Source organism: Panicum virgatum, chromosome 2N (assembly GCF_016808335.1).
Source record: "Panicum virgatum strain AP13 chromosome 2N, P.virgatum_v5, whole genome shotgun sequence".
NCBI classification, from domain to species: Eukaryota; Viridiplantae; Streptophyta; class Magnoliopsida; order Poales; family Poaceae; genus Panicum; species Panicum virgatum.
Genome location: NC_053146.1, coordinates 68,989,145 through 69,008,983, shown reverse-complemented (window position 1 = coordinate 69,008,983; position 19,839 = coordinate 68,989,145). Strand labels below are relative to the sequence as shown.

General features: G+C 45.5%; 1 protein-coding gene and 1 pseudogene across 1 annotated transcript in view; one reads left to right on the top strand and one right to left on the bottom strand.

The window, feature by feature from the left end:
* Nucleotides 1-5,965: 5,965 nt before the first annotated feature.
* Nucleotides 5,966-19,839, bottom strand: part of LOC120662971 — a 16,520-nt pseudogene continuing 2,646 nt past the window's right edge.
* Nucleotides 18,668-19,839, top strand: part of LOC120662181 — a 24,838-nt gene continuing 23,666 nt past the window's right edge. Inside the window, exon 1 of the mRNA XM_039941303.1 lies at nt 18,668-19,034. The gene's annotated coding sequence lies outside the window, so the exon portion shown is untranslated. The remainder of the gene's footprint in view (nt 19,035-19,839) is intronic.

Genomic DNA, 19,839 nt, shown 5'->3' with positions numbered 1-19,839 from the left:
CCCACGATGGCCGTCACGCTATATGAATATGGGATAGAAAAACAAAAATTTTCTATAGCATAAACCAAGATTATTGTAATTATAGATTACGGAATTACTACCAGACGCGCGGATGCGGAACTTCTGTCGCATGTCGATGTAGTCGAACAGATGGAAACCGGCAGTTCAGTTGCGAGAACCTCCTCACAAACGGCTCGTCCTTGTGCAGCAAACGCAGCACCTTCACGAAGTCCATACGTACGGGAAGAAGCTTCGCTCTCCGATTGCTAGATATGCGAGAACGAACTAGAACTTACGAACTAGAACTTGATGCGCGGGAGAGATGACGGTGGCCAGCAGAGGGGGCTAGGGTTGGAGGCGCCCCTCCCCCTTCCCCTTGCTTATATAGGCCTGGGGGCGCCCCTAGGGGGGCCTTAATGGGTCCCACCTTGGGCGCCACTTTGGGCTCCAAGCCCCCACCATGATTCCAACCTTATGGGTCTCTCTAGGCCCATTAGTGCATCAAAGCCCAGTCTAATTTGGATCTCATCCTCATTAAGCTTCTGGCCCTTAAGTGTATGACACTATGGGCTCACGCATGAATAGACATGGCCCAGTACTCCTACTGGCCAATAGTTGATAGCGGTCTCTAGCAAGACGTGTCAACTCCTATGCATGCGCAAATCATATCTGTCGAGCCGTCACAATCTTATACATGATGTTCCCTTTGCCTCACGATATTTGGTCTAGCTTGAAGCCGACCACTCTTTCTCGATCTTGTGATTCGGAATCCTTGGTTAACTCTTAACCCTAGCATGACCATGCATTTCCTGATCCGAATCACTCGAGGGGCCCAGAGATATCTCTCTCTTGTAGAGAGGGGCAAATCACATCTTGACCGACTATGTCTCACAACATGCTTCTTGACAGACCCGAAAGCCACCATTATAACTACCCAGTTACGGTGCAGCGTTTGATGGCTCCTAAGTAAGTCGGTTCACATCTTGAGTACATACGACGATCTCAGGTCTTAGGACACAGCGTAAACATTGTGTAATGAGAAGTCATCATCTTATGTTGGGTCAGTTCAGTCTCATGTCTCACATGAGCACATATTATTAGTTTGACATCTCCATGTCCATGACTTGTGAAACGTAGTCAATCAACTAATACATGCGCTAGTCTAGTATTCATATGTGTCCTCACATGAACTCCGACTAGGAACATTTTAGAATATCTATACAAGTAAAGAGTTTCACAAATACTTCACATAGTTTGGAGGTAAAGAGGCGAGAATGAAATCAGTGGCCAACTCTTGGCCAAGTGGGAAGCCCAGCTCCTCCAACCTCTGTGTATAACCAACCATCTTGATTACATGCTGACCCACTGCAGCGCCTTCTGCCAGCTTGCTCTCGACAAAGGCCTTGGACACATTGAACCTTTCAGTTCTGGCCTAAGTTTGAAACATGTCCTGAAGTGCCACGATCATATCGTGTGCCTCATGGTTTGTCTCGAACTGCATTTGTATGTCAGGTTCCATGCAAGCGAATATGAGGCAGCTTACTTCAAGGTTGTGGTCACAAGCCTTTCTGTAAGCAGTCTTTTCCTCAGCAGGTGCATCATCAGCAGGCTCTTCTGGTAATGGGGTATCTAGAACATCTTCCTTTTTCTCTGCCCTGAGAATAATTCTCAGGTTGCGGATCCAATCCGCATAGTTAGTCCCATTTAGTTTGTCCTTCTCAAGGACCGAACGCAATGAAAAGGATTGGGTGTTATTGCGGACCATGATCTATAACAAAATAATAATGCAAAATACTAAGACAAACGTATTCTTGATAGAGTAAACGATATTAAACAATTAACAGAATTTACTCCCACTAAAATCAATATCCCTCTATTGATTCTTAGCGATTCAAGGCCCACAACTATCAAGTCGACTAGTGAGCTTTAGCATCACCGCTAGAAGACTAGATAGATCGGTAAGCGACTCTTTGCTAATCATATCACATATGAATCTTGTTGTTGGGTGACATCTCCATGTCTTGCTCCCAACCTTTATGCCCCTAGGTCCTTAACCGTTAAGATGACCTTGTCAAGCTAACCAACCCTTTATGCGTGCATGTATCCGATACAGCCTGTCTGGTCAAGGAAAACCAGTGGCGCCCTAATTTCATAGACCCACCACCAATCGTACAAGACATGTGACAAAGCAAAGTTTAGTTGGTAGGGCATGATAGCTCGAAATTTGTGAGGGATCGTTCTACTTCTACTATGACGCACGTAGTAGTAAAACATCGAGAACGGCAAGCACATAATTGTGAATCAGTATGGCCCATGTTCTTATGGTGATCTCCATCTCCATAGAACCTGTTCGCCATATTGATCTCCATCTTCATGTTTCATGTGCACCATCCTCCATGTGATGAAGCCTCCAAGAACTAGAACTCGCTATTACACCTAATAGCTAGTAAATAAAATTACATTTACAACTTGGATCATCACAGGTTGGCACGCATGCCATTACATCAAATGCAACAATTCATATGGCTCCGGCCGAATTGTCATAATCACGACACGCGGGTCATGAAACAATTACACACATGCATCACATACACATAGGGGCCATACCGATCACAAAACCTGCAAAACAGAGTTATGCGGTTCCGACGTCCGAACTTAAAACGCCGAAAACTCTATCTTCCAGGCCGAATTTCGCAAATCTAAATTTCGCAAAAATAGAAGCACTGTTCTGAACCAAGTCTAAGTTTTTTTGTAGATACAAATCGAGATAAAATTCGCCTCAATCCGAGTTCGTATGCAAAAGTTATGACTGTTTTACTGTAAAACACGCTTTTGTAACAAAAACGGAATTCGCAGTAGATCCAATCTACTGCCCTATGCATCTCATGCATCTGGCTTATGCCCTAAGTTTCGATTCGACCAATCACATTGATCTCCAACCGCAGCGACCGGGTTTATGTGCATCACTTAACTCCGATGGCGGAAAACCGACCGGTAGGAGTATGTCGTTGCACAACCTTCGCAGCTAGTTTACGAAACTAGGTCATAGATCGATCTGAAAATACGCATATCTCCATACGCACATATCTGAATCTATAACGAGACAGTACTGGCTCTGATACCACTATATGAATATGGGGTAGCAAAAACAAAAATTTTCTACCGCATAAACCAAGATTACTGCAGTTATAGATCACGGGATTACCACTAGACGCGCGGATGCGGAACTTCTGTCGCACGTCGATGTAGTCGAACAGATGGAAGCCGGCAGTGCAGTTGCGAGAACCTCCTCACGAACGGCTTGTCCTTATGCAGCAAACGCAGCACTTCCACGAAGTCCACACGTACGGGAAGAAGCTTCGCTCTCCAATTGCTAGATCCGCGAGAACGAACTAGAGCTTGATGCGCGGGAGAGATGGCGCCGGCCAGCAGAGGGGGCTAGGGTTGGGGCGCCCCTCCCCCTTCCCCTTGCTTATATAGGCCTGGGGCGCCCCCTAGGTGGGCTTTAATGGGCCCCACCTTGGGCGCCACTTTGGGCTCCAAGCCCACCATGATTCCAACCCTATGGTCCTCTCTAGGCCCATTAGTGCATCAAAGCCTAGTCTAATTTGGATCTCATCCTCATTAGGCTTCTGGCCTTTAAGTGTGTGACCCTATGGGCTCACGCATGAATAGACATGGCCCAGTACTCCTACTGGCCAATAGTTGATAGCGGTCTCTAGTAAGACATGTCAACTCCTATGCACGCGCAAATCATATCTGTCGAGCCATCACAATCTTATACATGATGTTCCCTTTCCCTCACGATATTTGGTCTAGCTTGAAGCCGACCACTCTTTCTCGATCTTTTGATTCGGAATCCTTGGTTAACTCTTAACCCTAGCATGGCCATGCATTTCCTGATCCGAATCACTCGAGGGGCCCAGAAATATCTCTCTCTCATAGAGGGGCAAATCTCATCTTGACCGACTATGTCTCACAGCATGCTTCTTGACAGACCTGAAAGCCACCTTTATAACTACCCAATTACGGTGCAGCGTTTGATGGCTCCTAAGTAAGTCGGTTCACATCTTGAGTACATACGACGATCTCAGGTCTTAGGACACAGCGTACATATTGTGTAATGAGAAGTCATCATCTTATGTTGGGTCAGTTCAGTCTCATGTCTCATATGAGCCCACATTATTAGTTTGACATCCTCATGTCCATGACTTGTGAAACGTAGTCAATCAACTAATACATGTGCTAGTCTAGTATTCATATGTGTCCTCACATAAACTCCGACTAGGAACATTTTAGAATATCCATACAAATAAAGAGTTTCACAAATACTTCACATAAGCATTAATCAATACAAGTTGTCATCCATGGATATTCAAGGAACACTTTATTAATCATGAATATAAGGAAATATGATTGTCTCTAGGGCATATTTCCAACACAGGCTCCCTGCCATCCTCCTTTCATCAATCTGCCTCCTCGTCTTGCTAAATGGTGATGCATGGACATGGCTACCGCGTTTCATCTACGCTATAGTATTTCTTCATCGTTTATCGTCTCCTGTTTCTAACGCCGCCATTTGCTTTTGCAACAGCCTCTCACGTCGAGTCTGCTCGGACCTCGGGCAGCTTCCACTGGTACAATGGGTTGTTCGTGTTTGGAGATTCTTTCGCCGACACCGGAAACTTCCCCAAGTCAGATTTGAGCCAAGTTACTCGCCAGTGGTACAAACCCTACGGCTGCTCCCATGGGCTTCTGCAGGATCCAACCGGGTGCTTCTCCAACGGCTTCGTTTAATCGGATTTCATCGGTAATTAATTAATACAATCTACATTAATTATATTGTTGATAAGATCGATCGATCTCACTTGCATTTGGATTGTATTGTCGATCTATCCTGTCCTAACTAGTGAGTGTGTGTATGACTGGATTCGTCGTCGTGGTGTTGCAGCAAAGATTCTGGGGCGCACCATGGCCCCCGAGACCTACAGAGACACGAAAGAGAACAACGGCGACAAGTTCGGTGTGAACTTCGCCGTGGGTGGCGCGTTGCCCCCACCGCCGCTCCCGCCCGTCTACGGCGTGTCCTACTCGTCGCCCCCGCCGCCCGCGACGCCGTACAAGAGCGACTAGCCGCGTGCAGTTCCACCGTCCGCCCGTTGCCGCCGCGGTGGCGCACCCGCCAGTGACAGACAGAGTCGAGTCGCCATGATCGACGACGCATCAGTACATCTTGCACTGTAGCTGTTGGTTCTTCCTCCTCCTCCCGCCGCTATTTTCTCACTTGTAGTAGTTCTAAATTTGCTGCCTTTCGTGGTTGGTTCGATCGATCGATCGGATTGGATTCAAAGGCTCCTGGGATTCTTTCCATTCTCCTTTCTCTGGTAGTAGTATCACCGTATGTATCTTATCGTACGACTAGTATTACTACATTAACTACTACTACTTGAGTGGCAATGCCATGACTTGGGGTACGGTCTTTGGGGAGTAGAGCTCGAGCTCCAATTTTTATTTCAGGAAAAAACTTTTTATATATCCTTCGGACGGTGTCCGTGCACGTTTCACGTGCATTTCCTTTCCTCCATGTTCTCTCCTTCTGGCCATGGCAGGCCAGCTCACAGCCCGCTCATGGCTGCTGCTTCCGTTTTCGGTCTCGCAGCCAGTAGCTGGTGCTGCAAATGCTGCGTCTGCCTCGTTGCCGGTGCAGGCAACTCGAGATCCGATCAGCTGCGTGCCACTGGCACGATCCATTTGTGAATTGTGAGGCGAGTTCGGCCGTCGGGGCCTGCGCTGGACAGATCACCGTTGCTTCTTACGAGTATGGCAACCGAGGAAGGAAGGAGCATCCTCGTGGGATCATGTGGGACTGCGCCACGCCTTCAAGCCTTGTTCCTTCATTCAGGTAGAGGTAGTAGCCAGATGGGTAGCGGCGCTGACCTTGCCAGTAACAGCCGTCCAAAATCGCTTCAAAATTCACCAGTTATTTTAGAAGCAACAAGCACAAGATTTGTACCGGGAAATGAAATCCCGATGACAATTCGAAAACGTTCTGCACAGCTACGTATCTCCCGGCGCGAATTATTCGAATCCCTGGGGCCTCCTACAATCCAAGGCCCGGCCCCCACCCAAACACACCCTCTTCTCGCACAATAAAGCTACTCAACTCAGCTACACAATGGCATGCAGTGCAGGAATGGCGGCCGGGCCTCTACTGTACTTGACTACTTGGGCCCCATGCCGCACAGCACCGCAGCAGCTTGACGCGCGAAGTAGGTCAGGATGACGTCCGCACATGAGCGACTCCATCATCACCTTCTGCTCGTCGACCATGCCCAGCGCCCCGGCGGCTTTGATCATCGAGTACTCGCCGGAGACCTGCACGAGCAAGAGGAAGAGGACGGCAGGATTAGTACTACGCGTGTGGGGCGCGTAAAGCATTTCGGACAACGTAATTTAATCTGACACATGGCACATTTATTATCTACTGTATGATAGGATATGAAAAGCTCCTGTCTTGGAAGCACCAGTGTGTCCAGTAACTGAAAACTTTGGTGGCGGTTAGCAGATGATCAGCATTAACTGCTCTGTCTGTAGTAGTAGTAATAATTGGAAGCCCCCCCAACCAAGTACGCTTTTGTTGGTGCCAAGTTAAAAAAAAAAAGATAACAGATGCATTTCCAGACAGCGATTAGATATGCAAACACAGGACACAGGACATAGGACAAGAAAAATGAAATCCATGGGATATAGACAAAGCAAGGACAGGCTTCATATGACTTGCTGGTTCTACTTGCAGCGGCAGAAAGAACCTAGTTCATGTTTGCTGGACAACTAAGTTAACTTCAATCACCATTTTCATGCGCACAGATGTATAGTAGAGTGGCAGAGCACTGGCTTATACATAATAGCATACTGCAGTTAACTTTGTTCAAGTGATCATTCTCAAAATGACTTAACTGAGGCTGTTTGAAGTAAGCATTAGATAATTTATGTGCAATCTGATCTGGACAAGATAACAAGAGAGGTTCTAAGGCAATGAATAAAGGATTGAAAAGCCAAGTGTCGAGCAATATCATTGGCAGTTGACACCATACTTCCACTTCAAACAAGGAACATGACCATGTGGACCAAATGGAGGGGAAAACTTCAGAACAGGATGGGTGAGCCAATGAACTGACCTGGTAAGCAGCAATCGGTAAGGCTGAATTATCCCGAAGAAGTCGGATGATATCCAAGTACGGTAATCCCGGTTTCACCTGTCAAATGAGGTCCATGGTTATAGATGTACACATAAAAACTGTCTTCATAACAAGCCACCATACAGCAGGAACATTACTAGCAGAATGTCAGCTCCTTCTGCCTCATCTGCTGCGGTTTCTATGAGGGCTTCTCTGTAGTTGGCTGGGTTCATCTGATAACTTCAGATTAAAAAGAAAGCCAACATTTAATACCAAGCAATTAAATTGTTCACAAGATGGAAATAGTATCTTTGGTGCAAGTTCCATACGTCTTCTTATCTCCAAATCTTGGATTTGAATCTAAAGCTTCTCGGAATGGGCCATAAAACGAACTGGCATACCTGCAAAAGCATACATTACAGATGTATAATTTGGTTCAAACTAAACAACAACAACAACAACAACAACATAGCCTTTTTTCCCAAGCAAGTTGGTTCAAACTAAAGAAACACAAAATGTTAGGGCATGGAAATGATATGGCAACAAGAAGAGCATAGAAACATACTTTGCAGTGTAGGACATAATAGAGACATCATGGAAACCCTCAGCATCCAAAGCAGAGCGAAGTGCTCCAATACGGCCATCCATCATGTCACTAGGGCTGACAACGTCAGCACCGGCACGAGCCTATTCATATGAAGATTTTTTGTGAGAAAAAAACTAGCACATTTATGTGACCAGACACCAAAATCAAGAGATGAGATGAACCTGTGAAACAGTCTGCTTGCACAACTGATAAACTGTTTCATCATTCATAATTACTCCTGATGCAAGACACAAACAAGTCAATGATTAGCTGGAGAAAATAAAAATTTCATTTTTGGAGATTTCTTATGATTTGTCTAATGTTCTCATCCAGGATAAAAATCATTAAGTAGAAAAAATTCAAACTCAAGCATCATTATGCAACATATATAATACAGAAAATCAAACTGACATATTGACTAGTGTTTCTTAACAGCTACTTCATGAAAGAGAAATACTGAATTCAACGACTTAAAAATAAGAGCAGCAAGAAGTGGTTTTAGCTAGGCAACCAAAAAGCACAAAACATGTTACAAAGTACAAACTAAATTCTACTGACTAATATCAGGCATTAAGGTATAAGGCCTCCTTGAAAAGGTAATTCTGATAAAGCTACTGTAGACAATGTATGGGGACTTGAAAATATATTGTGTACAGCATCTTCAGGGAAAAGGTGAACAGTTTTAAGCAACTAAGTTTACAGTATAATCCTGTAAAATTTCTTAGGCCCTCAAGGATTTTTTTGTTTGGAGAAGCAAGATCAATATGCAGCCAGTGCGCAAGATGAGAACAAAGGGGTCATCTTTCTTACCATCTTCCCTCACAATACCATCATGACCATCAGATGAATAAGGGTCTAACGCAACATCCGTGTAGATAACCTAGCGGTCATATGAGTTTAAGGAAAGATATTAACCTAGCGGTCACATGAGTTTAAGGAAAGATATTAGGACCTATGATGCAAGCCAGATATTGAATGAGGGGCCCATAAGCTTACAATATCAGGGAACTTGTCTTTGAGCAAGCGGATCGTACGTGGAACCAGACCATTATCGTTGTACGCTTCATCTCCTGTCGGAGACTGGAGGAAAACAAGAGTGTAAGCTACTCTATATATAAGACACGAACAAGCAAGAAATTTATTATATTAGTCAATAGACCTTCAATGCATCAGGAACTTTAGGAAAGAGCACGAAACTGTTAACACCGACATCGCGGGCCTTATAAACCTGCATATACCATAATTTTGAAAACATTGTTTAATACTATTGATCCAAGCAGAAAAATGCAGATGTATTTCTATCTCTAGTAAATTCATCAAAAAGAACATTACAAATAAATACACATTGATGAATATGAGATAATCCCCAATGCTTTCAATACCTCGTCAAGCAGCCCATGCCTCCACCCAAGCCTATAGCACCCTGGCATAGCTCCAATAGGAGCATCTTCCTCTCCTACAGATCATCACAGAGCAAATCCGATATCAAATCTGAATTGTGTTGAACACTTGTGTCATTGAACGTGAATTCCACTACCAACCTTCATGGATAAACAATGGGAGCACAAAATTGGCAGGTGAGATGCTCGTCTCCTGGAATGCAGCCCTAAGAGCAGGCGATTTCCGGTTGCGGCGGGGGTGCTTTGCCATGTCCTAAATGACACATTGGGAGAAGAATATGTATATACACAGGTCAGGATTTTGCAGTTACGGTAAGAGCACAAAGAATTCAGTGAGGAAACCCATCGAATGCATACAAGGGGCCTGATCTGCGGTGTTCCTTCAGGGGCCTTTGGCCTAACCAGCGGCGGGGGAGCAGGGAATTTCCCAGCGACGGCGTCGGCCTCGCACTCCTCGATGGTCCTCCCGGACGGCGCCCTGACGGCGGCTGCCGCCTCCTGCTCGCTGCTGACCCTGATGGCCGTGGAGCGCAGCCTTGGCCCGGCTCTTGGGACGGCGGAGCAGCTCCCAAAGGCCGCATGGCCGTGGGCACTCCTAGCCTGGAGCAGCTCCCAATTACTGCGCCATTGTTTAAACACCAACAAATTGCCTTTGTTTAAAACCAAACACAAATTTATTAAATTTCCTGAGGTACAAACAGATTCATTCGAAGCAAAAGACAGCTACAGAAACAATTGAAATATGCAATTTAGTGTTTGTACAGACCATTTACAGTGAAAGCTTTACAGAAATTGCAAGAATCGACCATTTACAGTGGAAGCTTTACAGAAATTGCAAGAATCACTCATCCACCACTCATAGTTTTTTATGTCTGCTATTTAATCCAAAATCGCTAGACTTTTATGCACCAAGATGACTGTACACAAGATACTACTACACAAGATACTATCATACTACTGAACACTATCGCAAAGCAGACACGAGAACATGATCCATGACCCCATGCAAGCCGTGCTGGCTGCTGAACTGTGCTGCTAGTTGCAACATGGTGTTGCACAGCTTGTTAATTTCGAGCAATTTATATTTATATTTATATAAAAAAAAACAAATATACCTGCATTCAGCAGCGCCAGAGGTTACATTTCTAACAACTCTGTAGCTACTCTGCAGAAGTGTAACTACTTGGCATGGTCAATAGGGAGAAATCTTGGACTTTATGATCACAATCAGTGAATCAGAACATCACACACTGTAACCTTGGAAAATATAATGTTCTAACCAGTGGGGGAAAAGCTGGTGGCTATAGGTTGGAGGAAACAAAAAGGGCCAAACAGGCCAGTGTTCTGTATGGGAAATGCAGCAAGTACCACTACACGACAACCTTTAAACAGCGATCAAAAGAAAGGCTAATCCTAGCTGCTGAGATACTACACAGCAAGTCCAACCTCTAGCTATGTTGAGTTCAAAGAACATAATACTGACTACACAAAAGATTGCATAGTGTAGACATCAGAGTGAGGCTTTCCGCGTAAGTCCAACCTCTATCTATATTGACTTCAAAGAACATAATACTAACTACACAAAAGATTGCATAGTGCAGAATCTGTGTGAGGCTTTCGGCACAAGCAACTAATCGAAGAGACTTGCCCTCCTATGCACCGAACTGGAATTAGTTCTCCACGTCCAATGTGGTCATGCACCTCACTACTATCTGCAAGTAAAGAATTAGTTGTTGGTTAGGCACATCCACAAGTATGCAAAGGTTTTCTATGCAGACATTACAATTTACAAGATCCACACTCTTCAAATGAGTTGATGACACACAATGAGTTGTTGCTCGTTAGTTTATTCAGCAGATTACTAAAGAAATTAAGAAAACAAGCCACAAATTTCGGGAAATAGAGATTAGGAAGGCAGAAAAAACACAGTATGGTTATCTTGTTGATCCATGTTCTTTCTGAGGAGACTAATTATTCACACATGTTAGAAAAGACACATAGGATAAAACTCATTGAGAAATGCAGAGTCAGCTACTTTCCGACTAAAAACTGAACATTTTGACCAAAAAAAAAGTACTCACTTTCTCTTGCATTCTGCAGTACTTTATTATTCTTTTTGTGTTATAATTACGGTACACATGTGTAAGGAACTTCAAACAGAGTATACAAGTCATGTTGTTTGAAGGCAAGTAAAGCAGTTATGAAAGCAACTCACATTGTTGCAAAAGAGTGCAAAATATAGATTTCAGATGATAGCTTATAAGGGAGCCATTCCATCAAGTACTAATGACCCCATTCCATCAAGTCAGACCTAAATTCAGTTTTCAGATGATAGCTGCAAGGCAAGTACTCACCGGCACGTGCTCGACCTCAGGGCTGGCAGAAAATCTAACCAGGAGGACTGGTCTGAAAGGGCAAATAAGAATTTACAAAAAAGAATGCAGCAAGTTGTACGCAATGGTTTTGGGGAAATGAAAATTGCAATGATGCTGGGAAACAAAAAAAAAAAAAGAACAGCAGCAGGATATAGTAAATAACAGTATCTCATACTGATAATCATCACATAAATATCATCCAACACTGATAGCCAACATCACCACATAAACGTCATCTCAATCCCATAGCCAACATTATTATCACACACACCGATAGCCAACATATCAGATCAATACCTACGACCCGATATAAACTAGATAGTAGCGGCTCCACCCATTCAATACCCTAAACTCACTTTCCTCACACGATGCACACCTCTAATGCTGTGGAAGGATAAACAACTTCTTATTAATTTTCAACCTTGTTGACAAGGTATATTAATTTTCAAAGAAGTAGGAATTTATCTATGTTGCACTGAACTATTTCTACTTATGCTTCCTATTTCCTGTTGGCTGTCAAACAACTGTGCAATTGTTTGAGATGCCAAAGCATGAAGCACTAAAAGCCCTTGACATTTACAGGAGGGCTGGCCAGCAGGTAACTGTCCTACATGGTAGTAATGTGCAATGTATCTTAACTTGAAGAAGATCAGGATGTAACAATTATGTGCGCTTAGACGCTTAGCTGTTATTTTTTAACCGTCAACATCTTTGATGGTTTAGGCTGAAACCTGGGGTTTAGACCTCGCAAGAAGTTTTCTGTTTCCCACTTTGAGGGAGGTGAGGTCATTTGTCTCATTCTTCTTTTCGATCCAATGACAGCAAACTACCAACCTGATGTAGGGAAACAATTAGCATCAATATTTGTGGCCCAATGAACAATTTCTCTTTTACTTTGATATTTTTGTGATAATTGTTTCATCAGGCTATTTACTTATTGTGGAATACTGGAATGGATTATTAAATATGGGCTATCCTTCTTATTTCATCAGGAGCTTCCTGAGCGGCATCCTATTGTAGAGGAGAAACTGCAAGTTGAAGAACCTGCTCCAGTACCTTCTTCCCAAATAGCTTCGGCTCCCAAGCCTGAGATTGCAGATACTGGTGATTTACTGGACATAGACGTCTGCTGCATTGGGACGAGACCACTGTGGTGGGACTGGGACATTACGCTAGGAGATGTGAGTTTGGGCATCAATCTGGTAGCATATTCGAGATCATCGGGATGGACATGGTGATGTTTTCATGTCTCATTTTTTTTTCTTGCAGATAGCAGGATGTGTAGTTATGCTCTTCAGTTTGATTATTCACAAATTGGATTGCTTATTATGTAAAACTGTATGACTGGAATTTGAACTATATAGTAATAATAATTGATAAAACATAGAGATAAGTTATTGCGTACCCAGTTATCTAAGTTGACTGCAAGAACAGTAATGTTGACTTCTGATGCCATTTGAACCACGCAACAGCTCAAACCAAATGATTCTAAGGGAAGCGAAATGGTAAACTTTCCAAGTGGCAATTTGCACGAATAAAAGGATATTCGATATTTCTTCCTGTCGATATAAAATATTATCTTAGCAACATCACTTGGTGAGCCTGCGGCGTTGTGCTCTCCGTGATTATTAATTTTATGAACTTTGCGTTTTGAATTAAATATCACTTTAATGTTGATATTTCATTTAACTCGTGCGATTCATTTGTTTTTAGTAAAAAAATTAGTTAGTATTAACTTGCGGTGCCTCGTTCCCGTCAAAAAACAAACCCATGTGCGTGTTATATGTGTTATCCAAGTGATGCCCCGGTCCTTTGTATTTTCTATGCTATAGGCCTGTTTAGATTTTTACCCATAAATGCAAAAAAACGTCACATCGAATGTTTTAATACATACATGGAGTGCTAAATGAAGTCTATTTATAAAACTTTTTTGCATGGATGGGCTGTAAATCGCGAGACGAATTTAATGAGCCTACTTAATCCATGATTTGCGACAGTGATGCTACAGTAACCATCCGCTAATTATGCACTAATCATGGATTAATTAGCATCATTAGATTCGTCTCGTGATTTACAACCCATCTGTGCAAAAAGTTTTGTAAATAGACTTCATTTAGTACTTCAAATTAGCAAAATTTCTTTACAAAATTTTTACATGTAAACAACTAAACAAGCCCTATATAAACTGCATTGTCATTTTTTTTACAACAAACAACTTTGGGTGTGTTCAAATGCTAGTCACATAACCAAAAAACCAAAAAGTTTCCAAGATTCCCCGCATTAAATGTACCAAAAAAAACGTATGCATGGAGATTTCAGTTCGGAACAGTGCCAATTTTCATGATCTAAACACACCCTTTATAGTTAGCAGCAACGCGCTGCTGAGATAGTTACGCCAATTAGGCCTATAGAAAGTAGGGCCTGATGCAACGTACATTGGCTTACTAGATGCCGATATGAACAAGAAAAGTTTAAATGTGTAGAAAGTCATGTGTCTTGCTTGTCTAGCTAGAGCATCGGCAGTCGTGTTAAGCCTCCTACGAATCTTGAAATTATTTTAGGCCCTATTACTTGTTTGGTTGGAGTAGAATTGAGTAAGATGCTTGATTCTCCAGTCAGGAGGATTTGAAGGATCCTCCATATTATGTAAACTTAACTAGCTACTCACCATCAGAAAGTCATTTGATGACGGAGAAATTGAGCTGACCGATGATTGTTGTCGCAACTAGGCTGGCTGCCTTGCCCATGATCACAGACGTTGATGCATCGAGCTTGGCCTGAATGTAGATCACTTGCGTCGATTATACAAGAAAGTTAAGAATAAAAATCCCACGACCTGCCAACTGAGGGTGAAGGTTGTGGAGATCGGGCTCAGTGGAGGCATCCACATAACACCGTGAAGCCTGCAACTTTGCAGCACCATGACTTTATATCTGTTCATCGATTGAGGCTGCTGAGTTTTAGTCGCCATGAGAGCTGTAGCAAGCACTTGGTTCTGTTGTGAAGTGTGAGTCGTGCAGATCAGTGTAGGTGGCTGGTATGCCCTCTGTGCTAATTTAGGCATATATAGTAGCTCCCGCATATGATGATATAGAAATGTGGCAAAACTTATCGTGGATTTATTGGCACACAAAATAAATGGATATCAGAGATTTCTTCCTAATAATATAAAACATTATCATTGATGCATCAGGTAAAGGTCTTTACAGTTACGTTTGTGAGCCTACGTCACCGACGCCGCGCTCTCAATGATTGTATCAATTTCACAATTTTTGTTTTTTATTAAATATTACTTTAACGTCAGTATTTAATTTCACGATATTGTTATCTTATCGTGTAAAAATGTTTAACTGTCCCATCGCAACGCACGGGCACACTACCTAGTTGAAAGTGTATTCATAAATGGTGACACCCATTTGCTGTATATTTGTTGAGGGATAGGTTATTTTCTAGACAAAAAACAATCAAAATTATTTAATTTATTGCTATATCAGATCTTTACCCAAAAAAATATGATCTTTAAAAGGATCATAACACATGTTCCTATATATTTGTTGTGGTTTGTGGAGACCCACAGCCGGGTGGCGTAGTGCACCCGCCTAATCCCAAAGGGTGAGTACTCGGGGAAGCGCTAAGCGATTCGGCAGGTCTACCTAGGGAGCAAGAACACAAGAACACTCGAGGATTTAGAGTGGTTCGGGCCGCCGGAGCGTAATACCCTACATCCACTGTGAGTTGTATTGCTCTTGCATATAAATGAATCTATCCTCTGCCCAGGCTGGGTACTGGCTTCTGCCGGGACTTCTTCGGCCTTAGCTAAGTCTAACGGGCGTCTCCCTTTTATAGCCCAAGGGGACGCGTACACAGGCGTTGAGACCCCGACAGGTGGGTCCAACGCGGATGTATAGTATACTGCGCAGAAGGCATTAATGGTGCTACAGTGGTTGAGAATCTCTCCCCGGATACGTTCATCGCCCTGTGGACTCTCTGACCGAGCAGTGGATTCACCTGTCCCGTCGGCGAGGCGCCCGTTGAGGTAGTGTAGGTTGCGGCGTAGACTGTTGGGTCTACCGCGTAGGCATCATGATGGGCGAAGGCGAGCCGTCGTGTCCAACTGGCGTAGCAGACTGACATGCGTGGCGTGGGCGGCGCCAGCGGCTGTACTGTGTGCCTTGGTAACGCGCGATCAACAGTGCAGCCTGGCAAAAGTTGCCTCGGGCTCTGCAGTGGCAGAGCGCACTTACGTCTCCCGTATTGAATGCGATAGGTGGGCGAGTCTTTCCGAGGAAATTTCGTGGCCGCGCGCGTGCCTGCGCCTGCGGACACGTGGCGGCTCCGGACTCCCCCAGGCGAGGTGTCTGTTCCCTCCCCGCTGAGGGGTCCGGATAGTATATGGGGTCCGGGACCCCGTGGGAGGTCCGTCCCCCCCGGCTGTTTTGGCTGAGCGCTCCCTTCTCCGGGACATGCGGCGTCACTGGACCCTTCCCTAGCAAGGAATGGGTCTGGGGCCGCTGACCGGGTGAGAAGGGCTTCGGACCGCGGGGGTCCGGCTGCTCAGGCCGTCAGCGCGTAGTCAAGGATAACTACGAGGCTCTCGCCTAGACACAGCAACACCTCTGGGACACATGGTGACACTGGACCCGTCCCCGAGCGGGAAGCGGGTTCGGGACCGTTGGTCTGGTGAGATGGAGTCGGACCCAGGGGTCCGGCTGCTCAGCTCCTTATGGCGTAGTTACGGATAACTACGCGAGTCTTGACACAGCAAGAGGTATGGCTGGGCGTTCGGGTTACCCGAAAATTTCGGGTCGGGTAGTTCCGGTTTCGGGTTTCCAAAAATACTACCCGAAATTAGTTTGAAAAAAGAAGAACCCGAAAATTCGGGTTCGGGTTCGGGTTCGGGTTTACCCGGATTACCCGAATTTCTCACACTTCACATATCAAATTCCACCCGCATGCGTTGCGGGCGACCTGCCGCCAGCAGCCGCGGCTGCGCTCCCAGCGCGCGGCGGAGTAGGCCCGCCCGGACTGGCCGCCGCCGCCACCGAAGGCCTGAAGCCTCACCCGCCGCCGACGCCAGCGGGCTGCGAGAGCCGAGAGCGGAAGTTGGGGGCGAGATCCGGCGGGCGCAAGCTCTTGGCCTCCTACTCCGGCGGAGAGAGGGAGAGGATTGGAGAGATGGCGGCGGCGGGTGAGGCCGCGGCCTCCTGCTCCGGCGGAGAGATGGCAGCGCTGCTGGGGGCGGCGCCATGGTGGCTGGCCGCCGTGGGGGCGTGGGGCGGCGCCGCGGCGGGTGGCGTCCCCAACACGGCCTCTGCGCCTCTGCGAGGCGTGGCCGCGGGGGCGAGGAGGCGACGCGCCGACGGGGAGACCGGCGGGGGCGGGGGAGGCGGCGGGCGGCGGTCGGCCCGTCGGGTTTGGGGACGCGGGGGTGGGGGGCTGGGGGGTGCGGCGGGGGGGGGGGTATGCTGCCCGCCTGCCTGCCTAGGGTTAGGGGGCTTGGTGTTGGACTGTTAGTGGGATGGGCTGAATACAATGAAGCTAATGGGCTTGTCAAATTTTTGGGTAGATCGGGTATTTCGGGTACCGTGGCCCAAAATCCGAATTACCCGAACTAATTTCGGGTACCGTGGGTTGAAACCCGGATTTGGATTCGGGTTTTTCGGGTTCGGGCTCGGGTTTTTCGGGTTCGGACTTCGGGTATCGGGTTTTTTGTCCAGTCATAGCAAGAGGGGGTACCCTAATCCAGAGGTACCGACAATATTGTCCGTTTCAAATTACAAAAAGATTTAGCCTTTCTAGATACATTAGTTTGACTATAATATCTAGCTGTCGTGTATATGTTAATACATTATTACAAAACGATTTTGTTTCTTGCTAGTACTTTATCTTTAGGTCTTTGCTGCTAAGATTTTTGTCTCGTGGTCATCAATCTCGTCACCATGCTCACTTGGTTTAACCCTGTGCCATCCGCCAGTGGCGGAACCAGGATTGAGTCGAACCCCGGGCCGAGTTTTAAGTATAGTCGTCCACAAACTCATAGTTCAAAAGATACATGAAAATATAAACGGAAAGATAGATAATATACAAAAAAACACCATCGCAAAATAATATATTTATTCTTCTTCAGCAATTGATCCAAATCATTCTTCCGCAATTGATCCAAGTACAAAAGTAGAAGCTACTGCAAAATGAAAAAAATTTAGGCCGAACCCTGGGCCATGGCCCGGGTGCCCGGGGGTGTGCATCCGCCCCTGCCATCCGCGCAGGCACAAGATCCATTTACTATTGTACTAGTACTACGATTATTCCATTGGGAAAAAACTTGCTACCATTTTAGTCATATAGGTGATTCTGTTGCCGAGTATCAGACTCAGCACAACAGAGTATAGAGTAGTAGTCTATAAGATAGAATAATAGATAGAGATTGATGTCTAATTAGTGAAGTCAATTCAATAGTTAATTGGTTTTGCAGATTCGAAAAGTTTTTTGCTAGTACAAATTCAATGGTCAATTGGTTTCGCAGATTTCAAACTTTTCTGTACCACTTGACATTACAATATAGATACGATATTGATGAAGTTGTACATAGTTAGACCGGTTTTTTTTTGAAACATAGTTAAACCGGTTTTATTGATGAAGTTGTGGTCCGCCACTGACGGTGACGGAAGCCCAGCATTTTGTGGGCGACGGTTAGATAACAGTAACCAAGTACGAAAGCCGAAAAGGATCGAACGGACTAGTTACAGCCACCAGAGCAAATCGGACGGGCGTGCGTTGAAAAATCCCGAGCACTTGCGTTTTTTAATCCAGGTCTTGCGGGCGGCTTTAACACGGAGACACAGCGTGAAGCGCGGTAGGCCAGGGCACGCGGCACGGGAGGCCAGCGGCGGTGGATTCGCAGGAGGTGGAGGCTGTAACCGGGGGAGGAGTACCTAGGGTGTGGCGTGTGGGACCAGGGCGCGCCAACCGAACGGGTGCGGTCGGCAGCACCTCCAAAAGTCGTGACACCACCAATAATAAAACAGGCGCTTTTTTAGCTGGACTGACAGGGACGGCATTGATTACTTGCCTGGTACAGAGCGATGCAATGCCATCAGATCTGGGCCTATTAATAGAGGAGGCCCAACGCTCCCAGCTCCTCCCCGCTCATACTACTAAACTCAAAGAAAGTCTCGTCTTAAGCGGAGTCTCTATTCTTGTTCTTTCACACGAAGAATAGACTCTTTTTTAAGAAGAGATTTTCTTTGCTTCGACCATATCAACCAGGAGGAGACGGGCCTCAGACGCGATGTCTCGTACTCCATCCGTCTTAAAAAAAACCTAGATTTTAGCTTTGAATCTAGACGCGCTTGTCTAGTTTTAAAACTAAAATTACGGTTTTTTTTAGAACAGAGGGGAGTATATGGATCTGCTCCATTTTGGATCTCGTCATGGGTCTTGTTATGAATGTGTGGATCTTGCGCTCCTTTGGATCTGTCTCACGGAGACGCCTTCGGTCAGTGCAATTCTTTTCTTTTCTCTCTCTATATAATCTATATAGGATCCGTTGTTAGCAGATTTTTCTTCTTCTTTTTTTTCCTCTATAATTAGTCTGATCCGTTGTTTGAATCACTCGTCGGTCTCAGCAACCGGGACTGGTTCTCTGCGGAGGATTATCCGGTCGGTGTCCGGGTCTTAGTCCCACCCATCAGCGGTCACAGGAGAAATCAGGGGCATCAGCAGAAATTAGCGCCGCGTAGGAATCCCACCGGCCCAAATCTGCGTCGCACGGACTGATGGTGGATCTAGATGATCCTGTCAGAGTCGGTGGATCCTGTCGGGTTCATTATGCTTTGGTACATCTCCTTGTAGATCTAGATCGATCCTGTCAGAGTTGGTGGATCCTGTCGGGTTCATTATGCTTTGGTATAACTCTCTCGAACAGGGTGTTCTTTTTTGAAAGTGAGATATAGTGAAACAGATGCTTTGGTACATCTCTCTCGCTCGTGGGGAGCCGCGTCATCACGGGCGGTCCAAGCCTTCGCCATTCAACAGACTTAAAGCTTGGCGCCCGACACAACTATAATAGAGGTTGTGGGACTCCTTTTTCTCTCCAACTTCTCTTCTCTTACTTCTAGCATCGCCTAAGTCTCGTAATGTATTTCTTTGCCTTTCACGACCGGCCCCCAGACGGGGTGGCCTGGCTTTTTTTAGGCTTTGATGTTAGAAGAATGCTTGCGAGCGGCGGGGGAAAGCCGGAGAGGGCGTGCGCACCGTCCCTTAGCTTCAGTGGGATCAGTAGAAGAGCATTAGGCCCGTGG